This window comes from Glycine soja, chromosome 4, assembly GCF_004193775.1.
Source record: "Glycine soja cultivar W05 chromosome 4, ASM419377v2, whole genome shotgun sequence".
NCBI classification, from domain to species: Eukaryota; Viridiplantae; Streptophyta; class Magnoliopsida; order Fabales; family Fabaceae; genus Glycine; species Glycine soja.
Window position 1 is genome coordinate 16,680,185 of NC_041005.1, and position 22,671 is coordinate 16,702,855.

The following is a 22,671-nucleotide window of genomic DNA, read 5'->3' on the forward strand; positions in this document are numbered from 1 at the left end:
CATACAAAAGGGGCGGAACCCGGCCCCTGCTGACTGAGGCTGAACCAGTAGAGACACTCATGTATCTGCACCTGTCCACAGTGGTTGGCCACCTGCTGGCAAACCAAATGTTGTAGATACCACTCTACATCTAGTGGCCCTGCCAAATCGGCCTACCGAGGTGGCGGCAGTGCGCCGACGTCCTGATGTGCGTCGCCCTGCGCCTGCCTAGGCATGCAGTACTTCTCGATGAAGGCTTGGGTGATCAGTGGTCGGATTACCGTGCTGGGGGTGACAGGAACTCCGTAGGACTGGCAGAGGCCCGTGATTAGAGTCGAAAACCCCAGGGCCCTGTTGGACTTCTCTGGGTCCAGAGGGTGCCTAGTAGGCGCCATTCCTGCAAACAAATAAATGGCATCAACAATCACCTAGGCCACGTGAACGCTCATCTGTGTCAGGATGGCATACACCAACTGGCACTTAGGCAGAGGGAGGTCAGAGTTGTGGTCGCTAGGCAAGACATTGCCGAGCAGCAGTATCATCCATATCCGGGTCAAGGTAGTCATGCTGGTGCGCATGATCCGTACCTGCCTCTCTGTAGCGGTCCGGGCAAAATCCTGCCCCGGTATGCACAGCAGCTGGGCGATGGCTTCCTCATCGAAACCGTTTGTCTTATTCCTCCTCTGGCTGAATTCACACTGCTGGTCTTCCTCCAAAATCAGCGGGTCGCCCAAGAATTGGCTGATGGCATTGTAGATGCAATTGGCTTTGATGTTTTGATGATGATCATGATGATGTGTTGCAATTGATGCAAATGGGCTTTTCAAGATTAAAATTCAAGACAATACTTCAAGATTACAAGTCACAACATCAAGATGATCACTAGAATATTAGGAAGGGAATTCCTAATTGAATTAGCAAAGGTTTGGCCAAGTGATTTAAAATAAAAAGTGTTTCTCAAAGGTTTTACTCTCTGGTAATCGATTACCAGAGGATGTAATTGATTACCAGTGGCCAAATACGTTTTATAACAGCTATAAAAATTTGAATTCGAAATTTTAAAAGCTGTAATCGATTACACAATTTTGGTAATCGATTACCAGCAGTTAGTAAACGTTTTAATTCAAATTTTAAAAGCTGTAATCGATTACACAATTACTGTAATCGATTACCAGACATGATTTTCAGAAAAATAATTTCAAGAGTCACAACTTTTCAAAGGCTTTACTCATGACCACCAATGGTCTATATATATGTGACTTAAACACGAAATTGCTAAGAGATTTTAAGAACAACAAAGTGTTTATCCTCTCAAAGAGCAAATTCATTTTATCCTCTTAAGAATTCCTTGGCCAATTCAATTGCAATTCATTAAGGAATTATTTGAGTGCTCAATCTGTAAAATCCATCTCTTTCTAGAGAGATTTGTTCCTCTTCTTCTTCTCATTCTCTAAGGGATTAAGAGACTGTGAGTCTCTTGTTGTAAAGGATCTCTAAACACAAAGGAAGGATTGTCCTTGTGTATTTAGAACTTGTAAAAGGAATTTACAAGATAGTGGAACTCTCAAGCGGGTTGCTTGGGGACTGGACGTAGGCACAAGGGTGTGGCCGAACCAGTATAAAACTGAGTTTGCATTTTCTCTTCCCTTAATCTCCTTTATTTATTATTGCTTTATATTCATATTCAATTTGCTTCATTTGAATTAATATTTAAGAAGATTGTCATTAAGGGAATTCATAACTTGAGTAAAAAGTGAAATAGATTTTTAATTAGGGGAAACAGTTTGGAATATCTTAATTCAACCCCCCCTTCTTAAGATATCTGAGGCCACTTGTCTAACAAGTGGTATCAGAGCTTCATTCTTGTACAAAGTTTAGAAGCTTCAAGAAAAAGATGGCCTCAGCAAATTCCTTATTTCCAGAAGGGAATTCTATCAATAGACCTCCAATCTTTAATGGAGAGGGTTACCACTACTGGAAAACCCGAATGCAAATTTTTATCGAGGCAATAGATCTAAATATCTGGGAAGCCATAGAAATAGGGCCTTATATACCCACCACAGTAGAAAGAGTTTCAATAGATGGTAGTTCATCAAGTGAAAGCATAACCATAGAAAAACCTAGAGATAGATGGTCTGAAGAGGATAGAAAACGAGTACAATACAACCTAAAAGCCAAAAACATAATAACATCTGCCCTAGGAATGGATGAATATTTCAGAGTTTCAAATTGTAAGAGTGCTAAGGAAATGTGGGACACTCTTCGATTAACACATGAAGGAACTACAGATGTTAAAAGATCTAGGATAAATGCACTAACTCATGAGTATGAATTATTTAGAATGAATGCAAATGAAAATATTCAGAGTATGCAAAAGAGATTTACACATATAGTAAATCATCTAGCAGCCTTAGGCAAAGAATTTCAAAATGAAGATCTTATAAACAAGGTGCTAAGATGTTTAAGTAGAGATTGGCAACCCAAAGTAACGGCTATTTCTGAATCAAGAGATTTGTCTAACATGTCTCTTGCCACTTTATTTGGTAAGTTGCAGGAACACGAGATGGAACTATTGAGATTGCACCAAAATGAAGAAAATGACAAGAAAAAGAAAGGAATTGCTCTTAAAGCATCATCCTCAATTCAAGAAGAAAGTGATCAGGATAATGATGCAGATGATGATGATGATCTAAGTCTCTTTGTAAAAAGATTCAACAAATTTCTTAAAGTAAGAGGAAATCAGAGGCGACCAAATTTTAAATCAAAGAAAAGGACAGAAAATTCATCTTCTACTCTAAAATGCTTTGAATGCAATCAACCTGGACATCTGAGGGTTGATTGTCCCATCTTCAAGAAAAAGATGGAAAAATCTGAAAAGAAAAATCATAGTGAGAAGAAACTAAAGAAAGCATACATCACATGGGATGAAAATGATTTGGAATCCTCTGAAGATTCTGAAAATGAAGAGATAAATCTTTGCCTTATGGCAAAAAGTTACGAAAGTGATGAAGAGGTAACATCTTCAAACAACTTATCTATTTCTTTTGATGAATTGCAAGATGCATTTGCTGATTTGCATAAAGAATCAATTAAACTTGCAAAATTAGTTTCATCATCAAAGAAAACAATTTCAAATTTAGCAAATGAAATTTCAAAATTAAACAAAGAATTAGATCTTCTTAGAAATGAAGTCTCAATCTCTAAAACAAATGAAAAAGTTAATATCTCCACTATTAATGACAAGAAAATAACAGATTCTTGTAGTTGTTGTGATAAATATGTAAAAGAAATTAAAGAGTTAAAAAATTCACTTGCAAAATTTTCATATAGTAGAAATAATTTAGATGTTATTTTAAGTAAACAAAGATATGTGTCTAATAAAAATGGACTAGGGTATAAATCTGAAAAACTACAAAAGGTTCACAAAAACTTTTCCACTTCCACACAAAAATGTAATTCTAATTCTATCACTTGTTTTTACTGTGGAAGAAGAGGACATGGCATATCAACTTGCTACTTGAAGAAAAATTACAGTAACATTAAAATGATATGGGTCCCAAAAGGATTCTCAGTTTATACTAACATGCAAGGACCCAATAAAATTTGGGTACCTAAGTCAAAAACTTGATTATGCAGGTACCTTTGAGAAAGAAGTGGTACATAGATAGCGGATGCTCAAAACATATGACTGGAGATGCATCAAATTTTACACACATATCTCCAAAGAAAAGCGGGCATGTAACATATGGTGACAACAACAAAGGTAGAATTCTTGGAGTGGGTAAAATAGGTACAAATTCTTCAAACTCCATTGAAAATGTTCTACTTGTTGAAGGCCTTAAGCACAGCCTGCTTAGCGTTAGTCAACTATGTGACAAAGGCTATCTAGTATCATTTGATTCTCAGAAATGTCTTATAGAACATAAGCATGACATTAATATAAAGCATGTAGGACATAGAGTCAATAATGTTTACATGATAGACTTAAGCATAAAACAAGAAAACAATCATTGCTTTCTTAGTAAAGATGATGATCCATGGTTATGGCATAAAAGAATTGCTCACATAAACATGGATCACTTAAATAAATTAATTTCAAAAGATTTAGTAGTTGGTTTGCCTAAATTGAAATTTGAAAAAGATAAACTATGCGATGCATGTCAAAAGGGCAAACAAACAAGAGTCTCATTCAAATCTAAAAATGTTGTTTCAACCACTCGACCATTACAGTTATTGCATATGGATCTATTTGGTCCATCTAGAACCATGAGTTTTGGAGGAAATTACTATGCTTTAGTTATAGTTGATGATTTCTCTAGATATACTTGGACATTATTTATTACACATAAAAGTGATTCATTCCAAGCATTTAGGAAACTTGCTAAAGTCATACAAAACAAGAAAAATCTCAAGATTGCATCCATTAGAAGTGATCATGGGGGTGAATTTGAAAATAAAGATTTTGAATTATTTTTTGATGAACATGGTATTGAACATAATTTTTCTGCACCAAGAACCCCTCAACAAATGGAGTTGTTGAGAGGAAAAATAGGTCATTGGAAGAAATTGCAAGAACTTTATTAAATGATACTTCTCTTCCAAAGTATTTTTGGGCTGAAGCTGTCAATACTGCATGTTACATCATGAATAGAGCCTTGATAAGACCTATTTTAAAGAAAACCCCATATGAGTTATTTAACGGTAGAAAACCTAATATTTCTCATTTACATGTTTTTGGTTGCAAGTGCTTTGTACTTAATAATGGTAAAGATAATCTAGGAAAATTCGATGCAAAATCTGATGAAGGCATTTTTCTTGGATATTCTTTACAAAGCAAAGCATATAGAATATATAATAAGAGAACTATGAATATAGAGGAATCCATTCATGTTACCTTTGATGAATCTAATGCTATATTGTCAACAAAGAATATGCTAGATGACATTGCAGATTCTTAGAACATATGAACATTCATGAACAAGATTCCAAAGGAAATGACAAAGGAAACAATGAAGATCCTCCAGAAGAAGGCAAATCCAATGATGCACTCCCAAGAGAATGGAAAACTTCAAGAGATCATCCCCTCGACAACATTATTGGTGATATCTCAAAAGGGGTAACAACTAGACACTCTCTTAAAGATTTATGCAATAATATGGCTTTTGTATCTATGATTGAACCTAAAAATATAAAAGAAGCCATAGTAGATGATAATTGGATCATTGCCATGCAAGAAGAACTAAACCAATTTGAAAGAAACAATGTGTGGAAATTAGTAGAAAAACCTGAAATTATCCTGTCATAGGAACAAAATGGGTTTTTAGAAATAAATTAGATGAACATGGTATAATTATTAGAAATAAAGCCAGGTTAGTAGCAAAAGGGTATAATCAAGAAGAGGGAATAGACTATGAAGAAACATATGCTCCTGTTGCAAGATTAGAAGCCATTAGAATGCTTTTGGCATATGCATCCATAATGAACTTTAAACTTTATCAAATGGATGTTAAGAGTGCCTTTCTAAATGGCTTAATTCAAGAAGAGGTATATGTTGAACAACCCCCTGGTTTTGAAATTTCTGATAAACCAAACCATGTTTATAAATTACAAAAGGCTCTTTATGGTTTGAAACAAGCCCCTAGGGCATGGTATGAACGATTAAGTAATTTTCTTCTAGAAAAAGAATTCTCCAGAGGTAAAGTGGATACCACATTATTCATAAAGAGAAAGCATAATGATATTTTGTTGGTTCAAATATATGTTGATGATATAATTTTTGGATCCACTAATGATTCATTGTGCAAGGAGTTTTCCCTTGATATGCAAAGTGAATTTGAAATGTCAATGATGGGAGAACTAAAGTACTTTCTGGGATTACAAATCAAGCAAACTCAAGAAGCTATATTCATCAATCAATCCAAATACTGCAAGGAATTGATCAAAAGATTTGGGATGGATAGTGCAAAACACATGTCTACACCGATGAGCACTAATTGTTACTTAGATAAAGAAGAATCTGGTCAGTCTATAGACATAAAACAATATCGAGGTATGATCGGATCTCTTCTTTATTTATCTGCTAGTAGACCTGATATTATGTTTAGTGTATGCATGTGTGCTAGGTTTCAATCCAACCCCAAACAATCACATCTAAGTGCAGTAAAGAGATCATGAGATATCTATTAGGAACAATCAATTTAGGATTATGGTATCCTAAGAATTCAACATGTAACTTAATAGGATATTCTGATTCTGATTTTGCCGGATCTAAAACTGATAGAAAAAGTACAAGTGGAACTTGTCAATTTATTGGATCGGCTCTTGTCTCATGGCATAGTAAGAAACAAAACAGTGTTGCTTTATCTACTGCTGAAGCGGAGTATATCTCTGCCGGTAGTTGTTGTGCACAGATTTTATGGATGAAGCAACAATTATCTGACTATGGCATCATTCTTGATCGCATACCTATTAAGTGTGATAATACTAGTGCCATAAATCTATCCAAAAACCCAGTTCAACATTCAAGAACTAAAACATATAGAGATTAGACACCACTTTCTTAGAGATCATGTCTTAAAGGGAGATTGTGTATTAGAATTGTTGATACTAAGAATCAACTTGCTGATATTTTCACTAAACCTCTCCCAAGGAAGTGTTCTTCTCTATTAGAAGAGAATTAGGTCTCTTAGATGTAAGAGATTTAGAAAAATAGGGATTGATTGGTTGATTGATTGGTTGATTTACTTTTACCTTTTGATTGTAGATTATTTTGTTTGATCTTGTTTGAATTCTTGTTTTTATGATAGAATTTATGATTTCTTGTGTATATAGTAATTGAATGATTGAATTTAGTGTATTAGTAGTGAAAATTAGTCATATAGGATGTATTGAGCATAAATATAGATATTCTCTTAGAAACTAGCCTAGGATAGGCTCTGGTAATCGATTACCATCCAGTGTAATCGATTACACATGAACAGGCAGTCTGTAATCGATTACAACATCCTGTAATCGATTACCAGAAGGCTTATTGGGCCTGTAATCGATTACCAATACCTGTAATCGATTACAATGCGTCATCTTCTATAAATACTCACGAAATCAGAGCTGTTGCGCAGCCAAAGCTTCCTCCACGTTTTCCTCCATACTAGAACTTCAAACCTTCGATTCTCATTCAATTCTTCACCAAATCACGTCCCGTAAAGCCCAATCTTCCTCTTTTTCACTCCTCTTTCACTTCCACCGATCAAAATCCAAAAAAAACTTCATCAAATGGCAGAGCCATCAAAGAAGAGAAAGGATCATCCTCCACCGCTACCGCTGCTGCCCATCGCCGTCACGGCCCATCCGGAGCACCCACAACACCTATTCCTCCTTCTTGTCATCTCCAAGATCATCAACATTGTTTTCATCCGATTATCAACGTCTACGGTACCTTTCTCAGTTTTCTTCTAGAATAATCTTAGACCCTAAGTACCTAGACGTAGAGTTCTTTAATGATGAAACGTTTGATTGCTATCAAGTGTTTCAAAATTCTGGTCTTGTTGATTTCATGTCATTTAAATTGCCATATTATCCTGAACTTGTAAAGGTCTTCTACTGCAATTTAAAAATTCAGGATGGTATTATTATGTCTGAGGTGCATGGTACTTCTATGGTCATTGATCAGTCACTTTTCTTTTCTTTGACTCATTTACCCAGTCAAGGTGCACCTTTTGAGGGCACCATTGTTGATGACTGGAAATTCGATTATTGAGTCATGATGCTCGTCGCATGGTCTGCAATGATCAAGCTGAATGACCGGTAGATTGTTGGCCGGGTCATTAACTTTTGATAATCGCATCATGCATTATATCATTGTTAGAATTTTGCTTCCTCGGTCTTCAAATTTAGCACAAGCCTCTGAGGAGGATTTGATTCTTATGTGGGCTTTTCTAACCGGTCGTCAGATCGACTGGGCCCATTTGGTTCGGTACCGAATGCATAAGGCATTATGGGCCAATGCACCTCTTCCTATCCACATTGATTACTCTGTTTTTGCGTCATTTTCAAATTCCGCTGATGATGAACCCTTTGTTCAAGTCAAGCGTTCCTTTGCAATTGGTGCTGGCAGTGACCTCCTTTGGGTATCGTAAAGATCGGAATGGACAATGGCTGAAGAAGGATGCACTCCCTCCTCAAGATGAACATACTCCTTCACCTCCCCCTCAACGTGAAGATTCCGCACTCATGAATGAAGTCCTCTCCGAATTACGGGGTCTTCGTTCTTATGTTGGGGATCGCTTCGACTCGTTAGATTCACGCTTTGCCGGTATGGACATTCGTCTTACACAGCTTGAAGAGGATGTCGGATACATTCGTCAGAGTTTCGATCTTCCACCACCACCTCCGTCTTCTTAGATTTTAGTTTCTGATTATTTATCTTTTATAAGTCGTGTATTTTGGCTTTTAGTTTCTTAGAATTTACATTATTATGCTAAGTACTTTGCTTATTTATCTTGTGGTTTTTTAAATTTCAGTCTTGGATGTTTTGTGATTGTTGACATTTTCAGTTATTTGGATTCTGGTTTGATTATTTCTTCTTTGTGAGTTTGGCTTCTTGTGTTTTATACTCTGATATTTATATATTTTTCTACTCCTTTGTCATATCTGTGTTGATTTCCGAGGTCTTTGGCTTTTTGATGTTGCCAAAGGGGGAGAAAAGGTTGTAGAAAAAGCTTAAGAAAAAGCTTAACAAACTTAGAAATCAAGTGATCATGAATTCCGAAATATAGGGGGAGTAAACGAATGCACATTTTATCTATATACAATTGTTTGTTGCTTGCTTGAATCTTGATTTCAGGTATTGTATTGTCATCATCAAAAAGGGGGAGATTGTAGATGCAATTGGCTTTGATGTTTTGATGATGATCATGATGATGTGTTGCAATTGATGCAAATGGGCTTTTCAAGATTAAAATTCAAGACAATACTTCAAGATTACAAGTCACAACATCAAGATGATCACTAGAATATTAGGAAGGGAATTCCTAATTGAATTAGCAAAGGTTTGGCCAAGTGATTTAAAATAAAAAGTGTTTCTCAAAGGTTTTACTCTCTGGTAATCGATTACCAGAGGATGTAATCGATTACCAGTGGCCAAATACGTTTTATAACAGCTATAAAAATTTGAATTCGAAATTTTAAAAGCTGTAATCGATTACACAATTTTGGTAATCGATTACCAGCAATTAGTAAACGTTTTAATTCAAATTTTAAAAGTTGTAATCGATTACACAATTACTGTAATCGATTACCAGACAGGATTTTCAGAAAAATAATTTCAAGAGTCACAACTTTTCAAAGGCTTTACTCATGACCACCAATGGTCTATATATATGTGACTTAAACACGAAATTGCTAAGAGATTTTAAGAACAACAAAGTGTTTATCCTCTCAAAGGGCAAATTCATTTTATCCTCTTAAGAATTCCTTGGCCAATTCAATTGCAATTCATTAAGGAATTATTTGAGTGCTCAATCTGTAAAATCCATCTCTTTCTAGAGAGATTTGTTCCTCTTCTTCTTCTCATTCTCTAAGGGATTAAGAGACTGTGAGTCTCTTGTTGTAAAGGATCTCTAAACACAAAGGAAGGATTGTTCTTGTGTGTTTAGAACTTGTAAAAGGAATTTACAAGATAGTGGAACTCTCAAGCGGGTTGCTTGGGGACTGGACGTAGGCACAAGGGTGTGGCCGAACCAGTATAAAACTGAGTTTGCATTTTCTCTTCCCTTAATCTCCTTTATTTATTATTGCTTTATATTCATATTCAAGTTGCTTCATTTGAATTAATATTTAAGAAGATTTTCATTAAGGGAATTCATAACTTGAGTAAAAAGTGAAATAGATTTTTAATTAGGGGAAACAGTTTGGAATATCTTAATTCAACCCCCCCTTCTTAAGATATCTGAGGCCACTTGTCTAACAGGCATCTGCATCAAAGGGGACCTAGTGACCCCTCACCCATGAGCGCATGTCCCAAACCCCCTCCTCAGTGGGCCAGTCATTGGCATAAAATTCTATGACTATCTCTGGGTCAAACTTAACCATAGGGGTCACTAGTCATGCCCAATGCCTGCGAGCTATCTCTCCCTAGAAGTTAGGGTACTCGTCTTCCCTGAGTTGGACACGCCTCTCCCTGTGGAATGACCATCCCTTGATGGCCTCGAAGCACTACTGGTGCTTGGCACTCTGGAAACGGTGACTATAAACCTCTGAGGCGGCACTGGAGCCTTCTCCAGTGGCGTCCCTTCTAGACCTCTTCATGGAGAGTTTCTTCGGAGCCATTTCCTGTGAAAGAAATAACATTCGGGAAGTTAGTCCAAGAAAACCAATTAAAATAAAAGCCAAATCAAGCAAAGATGGCGTACACTTCTTTCCAACAAAATGCGAATATCAATGTGAATTTTAAAAGAAAAACTTACACATTGACGCGCGGGTTTTCCTAGGACATACATTTACACACGTCTTTCCTTTGGTGAATGACATTTTATGAGATGCACCTACTTTCGTTTGCAAATAATTTTCTTATGCTACATGCAAAACTATCCAACATACATATTTTGCAAGGCACCTTGCCTACTTATCTAAACATACAGACATATTTGCAAAGCATTTTTGCCACCTATCTACTCCATTTGAACGACATTTTTGCTATATGTTCACATTCTATTCACATATATGGTCATACACTTGAGAGGCAGCTTCATGCTATGTACATTCACACATATTTACACTCATTTGAAAAGCAATTTCATGTTTACACATTCATTGGAAAGGCAATTTTTGTATTACTAATTCATATTTTTGAAAGGCAATTTCATGTCATATATTCCTATTTTGAGAAGCGTTTTCGTGCCATATTTAACATACATGCACACTTGCAAAGCACTTGGCTACCTACTCTATATACCCATGTACATGGTGAACAACATTTTCACACCATCTAGGTACAAAGAGATCATCATGGTATAGCCCAAACCAAGTGTTGGCCCAAAAGGGAAACCTCACCAACATGCTCTCATTTCCATGCTTTCTCGCACCCCAAAAACAAAATCTCGAGTTCCTATGACTAAGTCACAATTGGGCATTTACCCTAACTTCCGCAAGCTGCCCGCGTGTCCAAAAATGGAAACCATGTATGCACAAACCAATTCCATAAGCAAAATTCACAAATTTATGCGCGAATGCCATTGAGGCATTTCACCGAACACTTGGTGGACGCACTTTTGGGTATAAACAGGAAGGGAATGGGGGCAATGTGGCTTGCCCAATCATTTCAGAACACAACCTAGGCCTAAGGCCACCCCCTACAACCCTCCAATTCAGACAAGCGTAAATCGAAGCATACATTGTCTCATGAAATTGGCAAAGATTGAACCACTAAGGCACTAAAACACATCAATGGAGGGCCAAAGAATTAAGGGGGAGTGCACTTACCTGTAAGGAGTGAATTAAAGTGCAAAATGGGAAGCAAAAAAACCAACAATGGAAGCTTGGGGGGCTGCTATTTCTGCTGTTTCCGTGAGCAATGGGGTTCTTGAGTGAGGGGGGGGGGAGTTTTGGGTGAAGAAAACTCACCCCCCAGCCCCTTTTCATCTACCTCGTGCAGGGGGTGCTCACCCAGGCGAGCTAACCTTGTGCTTTTTTTTTTTGAAGAAAATACACGCTCTCCATGGGTCGGTGTTCGCTTACTCGAAACCCTTAGGGTAAGTTAGGCATCCGATCATCATCTTAAAGAAACAACAATAATAATAGGTGGGACAGCGATCTGTTGATCACGGGCCTAGCGTCCATTCATGCCCGTCCTCGAGTACCCGAAAGCAGGAAATAACATTGCGCAACACATCGTGGTCACGCTACCACTTACCTCGATTCATCTTTGTATTAGATTTGACGCGGGATTTGACCATTGCTTAAAACGATCCTGTCCTGGTCACAAGATAACAAAATATGCATGTACATGCGTATGCATGAGTATTTTCAAATGCAATAATTCTTTAGCAAAAACTTGTCTGGTTCAATCTTAATTAAGCGCTTGGGGCACCCCTATGGACTGAGCGAAAAGGGCTCGGGTCATTTAAAGACTACGCATCTTTTAAGGCACAAAGCAAGGATCAGAACAACGAAACCCCAATCCTACGTTCCTTAAAAGACTGTGATGAGAAAATTACAGAGGACAAGAATCCCTGGGGAAACCACAGAAAATAAAAAACATGCAGCGACTTCCTTAATTGCCCCAGGTCTTAAGCGTAGTATCGCTTGACAACGTCGGAGTTCACAGGTGAAGGTAGCTCCTCGTCATCCATGTTGGCGAGCACAAGGGCCCCTCCGGAGATAGCCCTTTTTACGACGAAAGGCCCTTCATAGTTCGGGGCCCACTTTCCCCTATTGTCTTTTAGGGCTTGGGAGACTTTCTTCAATACCAGGTCCCCTTCGCTGAACTTGCGCGAGCGTACCTTCTTATCAAAAATGTTCTTCACTCGTTTCTGATATAAACACCCATGGCTCATGGCGGCCAAACGCTTGCCTTCTATGAGATTAAGCTGATCGAAACGTGCTTGGGCCCACTCCGACTCCTTAAATCCGGACTCCGCCAAGATTCTTAATGACGGGACTTCCACCTCAAACGGTGGCACAGCCTCTATTCCGTATACCAATGAGAACGGTGTTGCCCCGGTTGATGTGCGCACTGAGGTTCGGTAACCATGTAGCACAAACGGGAGCATCTCGTGCCAATCCTTGTATGACACGGTCATCTTCTGGATATTCTTGTTGGTTGCCTCCACTACTCCATTCATCTTGGGCCTGTAGGGTGTGGAATTGTGGTGTTGGATCTTAAACTCCTTGCACATTTCCCCCATCATCTTGTTATTCAAGTTGGTACCGTTGCCCGTGATAATCTTCCTTGGCAAACCATATCGGCAGATAATCTCCCTCTTGATGAACCTGACCACCACACTCCTCGTGACACTAGCGTAGGAAGCAGCTTCAACCCACTTGGTGAAGTAATCGATCGCCACTAGGATGAAATGATGTTCATTCGCAGCTTTGGGCTCTATGGCCCAGATCACATCTATTCCCCACATGGAAAATGGCCATGGTTCGGCCATAACATTAAGAGGCAAGGGCAAAGCGTTGACATTGCCCGCAAACGTCTGGCATTTGTGACACTTCCTCACATGGAGACAACAATCGTTTTCCATGGTGAGCCAATAGTAGCCTGCCCTTAAGATCTTCCTAGCCATGCCATGCCCGTTAGCATGCATACCGAAAGAGCCCTCATGGACCTCCCCCAGCATGCTCTCAGCTTCTTTAGCGTTCACGCATCGGAGCAAAACCATGTCATGGTTTCTCTTGTATAGTATGCTTCCGCTTAAGAAGAAACCGGCCGCCAGTCTCCTTATCGTCCTCTTATCGTTGTCAGAAGCATCCGGCCGGTACTCTTTGCTTTCAACGTATCGCTTGATTTCGAAATACCAAGGCTTACCATCCCGCTCCTCTTCCACCAAACAACAATGTGCGGGTCTACCGCGACACCTGAACTCAATGTACAGTAGGTCTCCGTGCGGTGTCAGCTGGAACATGGACGCTAAAGTGGCAAGTGCATCCGCCATTTGATTTTCATCTCGAGGAACGTGATGGAAGGAGATCTCATCAAAGAACTCAGCCAATTCCTTGATATAGGCCTGGTAGGGTATCAGTTTGTGATCCCTAGTCTTCCATTCTCCTCTCAGCTGGTGAATCACCAGCACCGAGTCTCCGTACACCTTGAGTAGCTCGACGTTGAAGTCAATTGCTGCCTGGACACCCAGAGCGCATGCTTCATATTCAGCCATGTTATTGGTGCAGTCGAACCCCAGCCTGGCCGTGAAAGGTATACATTGATTGTCCGGAGAGACCAATGCTGCTCCAACGCCATGGCCTAGAACGTTTGATGCCCCATGAAACCACACGATCCACTTGTCCCTTTCCTTGTCTAGCTTTTCTTCAAATGAGGCCATGATGTCCTCATCCGAGAACTCGGGATGCATGGGTTGATAATCATTAAGAGGCTGCTGAGCCAAATTGTCCGCCAAGGTGCTTCCCTTTATCGCCTTTTGGGTGACATAGACTATATCGAACTCAGATAGCAAAACCTGCCACAGAGCGATCCGCCCCATGAGAGAAGGCTTCTCAAAGATGTACTTGACTGGGTCCATCTTGGATATCAGCCAGGTGGTATGGCTCAGCATGTACTGTCTTAAACGGTGGGACGCCCAGACTAAAGCACAACATGTCCTTTCCAATAGGGAGTTGTTCATCTCACAGGCCGTGAATTTCTTACTCAAGTAGTAGACGACTCGCTCTCTCTTCTCAGACTCATCATGTTGCCACAGCATGCACCCCATTGACTCGTCCAAAATCGTCATGTACAAGATGAGAGGTCTCCCGGGCACCAGCAACATAAGCACGGGAGGGTTCATGAGGCACTGTTTGATCTTTCCAAACGCCTCTTGACAGTCCTCATTCCAGTGGATGGATTGGTTCTTGCGTAAGAGCTTGAACAACGACTCACAGATAACGGTGAGCTGTGATATGAATCTGGCAATATAGTTCAAACGCCCTAGGAAACCTCGGACCTGCTTCTCGGTACGTGGTTATAGCATCTCAAGGATGGCTTTTACCTTTTCGGGGTCCACCTCTATTCTTTTCTGACTTACGATGAAACCCAATAATTTTCCTGACTTGACCCCGAAGGTGCACTTAGCGGGGTTCAACCTTAATCGATACTTCCTAAGCCTTTCGAACAACTTCCGCAGATTGACAAGGTGTTCCTCCTCAGTTTTAGACTTGGCGATCATGTCGTCTACATAGGCTTTGATTTCTCGGTGTATCATGTTGTGGAACAAAGCCACCATAGCCCGTTGATAGGTTGCCCCGACGTTCTTGAGCCCAAAGGACATCACTTTATAGCAGAACGTCCCCCACAGGGTGACGAAAGTGGTCTTTTCCATATCCTCTGGTGCCATCTTTATCTGATTGTAGCCGGAGAAACCGTCCATGAAGGAAAACAAAGCGAAATTGGTCGTATTATCCACGAGGACATTGATGTGCGACAGAGGGAAATTGTCTTTGGGACTGGCTCGATTTAGGTCCCGATAATTCGCACACATTCGTACCTTCCCATCCTTCTTAGGGACTGGTACAATGTTGGGAACCCATTCCGAGTACTGAGCGACAGCCAGAAAGCCAACGTCAAATTGTTTCTTTACTTCTTCTTTTATTTTCAGGGACGTCTCGGGCTTCATCCTCCTCAGTTTTTGTTTTACCGGGGAACACTCAGGATTTTGAGGTAACCTGTGTTGTACGATGTCAAAACTTAAACTGGGCATATCTTGGTATGACCAGGCAAAGATGTCTTGGTAGTCTTTCAGCAGGGCCATTAATTCTTTACGGACGGGTGCGGTCATACCCGTGCCTACTTTTACTTCCTTTTTCCCACTGCCGGTTCCTAAGTCTACGAGTTCTGTCTCTTCCTGATGCGGCCTCATCTCTCGGTCCTCCTGAACAATTATCCTCTCCATCTCTGGGGAAAGCCCTACATCCTCGTCCTCTTCATTCTCCGTCTGACTTGCTTCTTGCTCGAAATCGATGGTCGGGTCCCCGGTATTAGTACCTTCGCAGGACTTGTCGTCGGATCTGTATCGTTTTAAGCGTAACAAGGAAATAAACATGCAAATGAATGAGAACGGGTAGAGGTGCAGGAACAGATGAAGAAAGATCTTTATATTATAACTTTAAGAACAAAAGACATAATGCCTTAACGAAAGGAAACTATAAAGTCTAGTCCCAACCGTAGAGTTTTAAAGCTACAAAAGGTTACATTATGTTTGTTGCGTAAACGTCTGGGCGTTCCTCCACCTGCCAATTTCCTAGTTGGAAACCGGGAGGGCATGGCCATACCAAATCCGATCTCCTTTGGGAGTCATCATTGCATATCGTGGCGACTTGATCTTCGCATCTTAAACCCGTATTTATGAAGCTCCTACTGATGTGGCACGGCGAGCCTCTTTGGCTCGCTGTCCCGACCGCGGGCCCTGGCCTTTGTTCTTCCTTTCTGAGATATTTTTCCTTATGTCAGCCTGCGTAGGTTTATAACCTAACCTAAACTTCCCGCGGTTTCCTCTGGTGCTTACCAGGTTGGTCCTGCCGCCGTTGTTATTGCCCAAACCCATTCCAGGCTCGTAGCCATGCCCCAGCATCACCTGGGCCACCATCATTGCAGCATCGAACAGGCGGGGCTGCCTAGATAGGGAATCTACGGAGACGATGCTTACTACCTCAAAAGAATGGAAAGTCATTTCCAATGACTCCTCCACAGCTTCCACGTATGGCATAGAGAAAGGACAACTTACCAGGACATCTTCCTCACCTGATACTATGACCAAATGTCCTTCCACTATAAACTTTAGCTTTTGGTGGAGTGTGGAGGGGACGACTCCCACTGAGTGGATCCATGGACATCCCAAAAGGTAGTTTTAGGGCAGGTTGATATCCATTACTTGGAATGTAACCTAGCAGGTATGAGGCCCTATCTGTACTAGGAGGTCGATCTCTCTCCTTACCTCTCGGCGGCTGCCGTCGAAGGCACGGACCACCATGGAACTTGGCCTTAGATGGGAAACATTAAATGGAAATTTCTCCAACGTGCTTTTGGGCATCACATTCAGGCTTGAGCCGTTGTCAATGAGAACTTTGGCCATAACGTGTTCCATGCATTTGACTGACACAAGTAAAGCCCTGTTATGTCCTCTCCCCTCGGCGGAGATTTCCTCTTCAGCGAAGGTGAGGTAGTTGTTGGCTGTGATGTTGTTGATGATCCCCCCCAAAGCCTTCTACGGAGATGTCTTGGGCTACGTGAGCTTCATTCAAGATCTTTACCAGCAAAGCTCGATGAGGCTCAGAGCTCATAAGCAGCTCCAGAAGGTAGACTCTAGCTGGGGTCTTGTTGAGTTGTTCAATGACTTTGAACTCGCTTTGTTGGATAATGCGAAAGAACTCACCCGCCTCCTCGAGCGATACCTTTTTCTTGCCACAACCCTCTCTTCCCTTAGAAAGATCCTTCGTCGGAACATCCTCGTCCGGTGCGGGGATCACTTTGACATTTTGTCCTTCGGTCATTCTTGCTTTCCCTTTAGTGTTTGCGGGCTATATCGGCAGGATAGGGGGTGCGAACACACTACCGCTGCGGGTTATGCCACTCAGCCCGCTGATATTGGTCACTTTGGATGATAGTGAGCTGATGCCAGTAGCTTCATCCTTCCTACCGCCCGGAGGGGCATACCTCCACAGAACTGCACGGCTGTTCTCGTAAGGAAACGGAATAGATCTACCGCCCACTACCGAGGGGTGTTGAGGTCTTTGGGGAGTCGTGTCCCTGAAGAAGTGTATTACCAAGGGTTTAGGCTTTTTAGGTCCTTCTTCATCTACCGACTGCATGTATACATGTTGTTCCTCCTCCCTCTCACTGTCGACCTCAAGCTGGCCTTGGTCTATCATCTGTTGTAATAGATCTCTTATTGCCGAACATGTTTCCATGTCATGGAGTACACCCGGATCCATTAAGCAAGAATCTTCTCTACACCGGCCGCAGGGAATTATGCCCGCCTTTTGCAAGGCTTTGTAGATAAACCTTCTGGGGTCGTTACGTCCTTCAAAAGCTTGGGCCCGTGTGACCTACTCACCTCAATGACATTAACCGCCCCCCCCCCCTCCATGATTGGCAAGCTGGTTTTTTTTATGTTGGGCCCGTCCTCTTGAAAAGTCAACCACCCGGCCTCTATCAAGCTTTGGACCTTGCTTGTCAAGGCCAAGCACTGTTCGATTGAGTGGCCTGGGGTCCCCCCATGGTATGCGCAGGTCGCGCTAGGGTTATACCATTTTGGGAACGGAGACTGGAAGATCTTTCCCGGGACCACCACGGCCAATTGGTTGGTGATGAGAGATGGCAAGAGTTCTCCATATGTCATTGGGATCGGGGCAAAAATCTGTGCCTGCCTTGGCAAAAAGTTCCTTGTCGTGTTTGCGCCAAAGTGAGCGTTGTTGGCCGGGTGAGGCCGAGTCGGAGCCAAAGCCCGAAGAGCTCCCCCCTGTGGGGGTGTGGGCGCCCTTGGTTGGGTGAGTGTTGTATCGAAAGAGGCCTTGGCACGAGCCGAAAAACTCAGGTGATGTTGTGCATATTGGTGGGTATTGTTGGGGGTTTGTGGTGGCTTTGGCCACGCAGGTGTTGAAGTGACGGTATGGGCATCTCCCTCTTTCTTCTTCGCCCCAGCTATTCCGGTCCTCCTAGTGCTGGCACCTATCGGGGAGATGTAATCAAACTTTCCCCTCTTCAAACCCACCTCGATCCTTTCTCCGGCGAAGACCATGATGTAAGCTCCATTGGGCGAAGACCATGATGTAAGCTCCATTGGAGCTTGTAGACCTAGGATCCTCTTCATCAATGGATTCCTTTGCTTCTTGGAAGATGAATGGCAGCGGAATGGAGAAGGAAGAGAGAGAGGAGACGCCACTTCAAGGAGAAGATGAGTCTAGAAGAAGCTCACCACCATAGGAGGCCATGGATAAGAGCTTGGAGGAAGAAGGAGATGAATGAAGGGAGAGGAAGAGAGGAGCACGAAATTTTGAGCGCTAAGAGAGCTCTGAACTTTGAAGTTTAATTTTCAAATGATCAAAGTTGAAAAAAAGCACACACAAGGCCTCTATTTATAGCCTAAGTATCACACAAAATTGGAGGGAAATTTGAATTTCTATTCAAATTTCACTTGAATTTGAAATTGAATTTGTGGAGCCAAAATTTCACTAATTATGATTAGTGAATTTTAGCTATGGTTCAGCCCACTAATTCAAGATCAAGTCCAAGATTCTCCACTAAGTATGCTTAGGTGGCATGAGGCATGTAAAGCATGAAGCACATGCACAAAGTGTGACTATATGATGTGGCAATGGGGTGTTGCAAGCAAATGCACACCTCCCCCTCTAAAATTTAATTGGATTGGGATTCTCCCAATTCAGTTAAATTTATTTTCCATCACACACATCAAATATTCACTTAATGCATGTGAAATTACAAAACTACCCCTAATACAAAAACTTGTCTAGGTGCCCTAAAATACAAGGGCTGAAAAATCCTACATTTCTAGGGTACCTTACCTACATTATGGAGCCCTAAATACAATGACCAAAATTAATGAAACCTTAATCTAATATGTACAAAGATAAGTGGGCTCATACTTAGCCCATGGGCCCGAAATCTACCCTAAGGCTCATGAGAACCCTAGGGCCTTCACTTGCATCTTTTGCCCAATCTTCTTGGAGTCTTCTATCCAATGCCCTTGGGGGGTAGGATTGCATCAGACCAAGTCCGCGAAGCTGGAAGGCATGTAGCCCACTAATTTATCATAGTAAAATACAGGCAAGGTATCCACCATCATAGTAACCATTTCCCTCTCGACCATGGGAGGGGCTACCTGCGCTGCCAGGTTCCTCCATTGTTGAGCGTATTCTTTAAAGGACTCATTTTCCCATTTAATCATGTTTTGCAACTAAGTTTGGTCGGGAGCCATGTCAGAGTTGTACTGATACTCCTAAGGAAGGTGGTAATCAGATCCTTCCAGGTGCGGACGCGGGAAGCTTCTAGATTAGTGTACTAGATGACCGTTGCCCTGGCCAAGCTATCTTGAAAGAAATGCATCAATAAATTCTCGTCTCTGGAATATGCACCCATCTTGCGACAGTACATTTTTAGGTGATTCTTAGGACAAGTCATCCCTTTGTACCTATCGAAGTCAAGTACTTTGAACTTCGGAGGGATGACGACGTCCGATACCAGGCATAGGTCGGCCATGTCAGTGAACCGATAATCACCGAACCTTTCGACCGCCCTCAATATTTCTTCAATGAGATCGAGTTTCCCCTTTCCTTCCACTGCCCGGGGTGGCCCTCCCGCGGACAGAAACATTGGATGCGTTGGGTGGTTTCGAGGTTCTCCCGTGATGTTGGGTTGAGGTAGTGCTTTGGGCGTCGGTCCCTCGACGGGAAACGGGGAGTAGGAGTTTATGTCTCCCTGAGCAAGCTCTCGATGATCCTCGTGGACCTCGTCAGGATGTCGAGGAGCCTCCCCTTCAAGGATGAGGGGAGGAACGTGACCCGCATCATCACATATGACTGGTGGTGTGTAATTAGGTGGTAAACCGTAGGGGTAAGTTCCTTGGTTGTACCCCGGATGGGGGTTGCTGATATGCCCCGGTGTGCTTCTCTCTCATCCCACCATGTTTGGAATAGGGTAGTGCGCGGCAGTTGGGAGATAGTGCGCGGCGGTGGCCACGTTACTCTCCATTAGTTGTTTCATTCCCAGCATGGCATCCATCATGGAAGCCATTTGTTCTTTCAAAGCCGACATGTCGGCTTTCATCTATTCCTGTACTTCCTCTAGGTCACCCATCATCCTAGATTTGGATCTTGTGCGATAGGGATGCCTTGGGGCGCGTTTAGTTATGGCGTCTTTCCTAAAAAGACAAAATGTGAGGAGTACGTAATGTGAAATGAGTGTATGCTAGAAATGGAATGTGGGAGTGATCTGATTTGCACTGTTTTTCTTTGGAGTAAGATCACGAGATAAACTTATTTTATTCAGAAAGTTATAACTAGTCAAAATTTGAGTGACAATATAAACTCCCTAACGGCTCCTAATTATATGGGCCATCAAGTCTATCATGTGTTGACAATAGCGGAGGAGCCCATGGATCTCCTTGTGGGCGGAGTAGGTGTCTGCCATAGCTTTGCCCTTTGCCAGCAATCGGGGAAGTTCTTGACTCCCATTCAAAGTAAGAGCAAATCGGTCCATCCACATCGTTGCTTCTTGATGTAACGAGTCAATCACCCTTCTTCTGGCCTCCTTTTTCGCGTACACTCGGGCGTATTCGTCCGCCACTTTGTGCTCGTGGGCTGTCGCTAGATTTAATTCTTCCTTGTACTTGCTGATGATGGCTAACATGTTTGTTTCGGTCTCGCATAATCGCTGAGACAAACTCCTCTTGGACCTTAGGCAAACCCTCAATTCATCATTCAGAATCAAGCCGTCTACTCGCGATTGGTCCCTTTCCTCTCTTCGGAGCTTAAGCTCACTGTTACTGCCCCACAAAGCCCCTCGGAACTTGTTCTGGCCATGTTCTTCCTTACGGGCCCTCTTGGTCTCTTGCCCCAAGGCCTTGGTGGTGTCTATATTGATGTCTCTCAGTTCGGCGTTCTCTTTTCGGATCCTAACAACTGCTGACTTGAACTTTTCTTTGACTGTTTGGGCTTTCTCAAGTTCTGTCTTGAGGGCCTGTACCTCTTCGTCTTCTTCCGGAGTTTCGACCTCCATCCCCTTAGTGGTCCTCAAACTCGGGAGCCAATCCAGATCTTGTGCGTAGGCTTTCAACCACCGATGGTAACCACTGATGGACCCGTTGCTACTCCCCTTAAGCTCCTTGTCCTTCCTTTGCAACATTTCCCATGCCTTGTGGACCCTCTGAAGCACCCCCGCATTGGTGCTATTGAAAACTCGTGTAATAAAAGGTATGAGGCCTTCCTCTGACGGCGCCCCTCTCATAGGGTAACCAAGTTGTCTTATAGCGAGGATGAGATTGTAATTGATGCAACCCCACGTCCCCATCAAGGGAACATTTGGAAATTTCCCACACGAAATAAGAATCCCGGTTCTTCCCTCCTTCCACCGGGGGAACCAATTGATAGACGATCCTTCTTTGCTCACTTAGAGTCGGTCCCAGTTTGCCTCTTTTTTCTCGGTGCATGAGCGGTGGCCTTCTAACGGGCAAACGTGTCTCATCTCTTGGCGAAAGAAGTGTGAAACCAACCATACGTAGAGAGCCGATGTACAGCAAACGATCCTTGCATTGTTCTTCTCACATCTTCGGTCGAATGTGTCATATAGATCGGCTAAGACAGCGACAACCGGGCTTTCCTTGCGGTCGTAAAAGGCATGAAAAGCATCAATCGCTGCCCGGTCCACCAACCCATCCACATTTGGAAAGAGAACCACCCCGAAGATCAAAAGTGCCAAGATGTCCATGAACGGGGCCCATTCGTCTTGACTTGCCAAGACTCTCGCCTTTGCTTCCAAACATTTCCTTGGTACCCCAACCACCTCATTTTCGACTTGCTTCCCGTGGTCCAATTTCTGTGTTGAGATTTTGACTATTTTAGCAATTCTAGCCAAGGAGGGATAGAATCCCAAGAAGAGATATGGTTTCCTTCCTCTTAGAGGGCATCCCAGGATTTCTTCAAACTCTTCCACCGTGGATGTTAACTGGAAGTCCCCAAAGGTGAAGCACCTCAAAGGCTGGTCATAATATTAGGCGAGGGAGGGAATGGCCTCTATGGAGACATCTACCATGGTTAGGTCCCAGATCTTACCATAAGCTTTGTTAAAGGCTTGTCGCTGGAGCTGACCCATCAACTATCCTAACTCTTTCAGACTGGCGACTCATACGCTCTTGATCTTGACTTGATAGAACCTCTTTTTAAGCGAAGGCGCCTGGCTCGATCCCATGTTCTTACTAAAGTGGAATAAAAACCAGTGCGAATTAAGACTTCGACATCTATCATAGG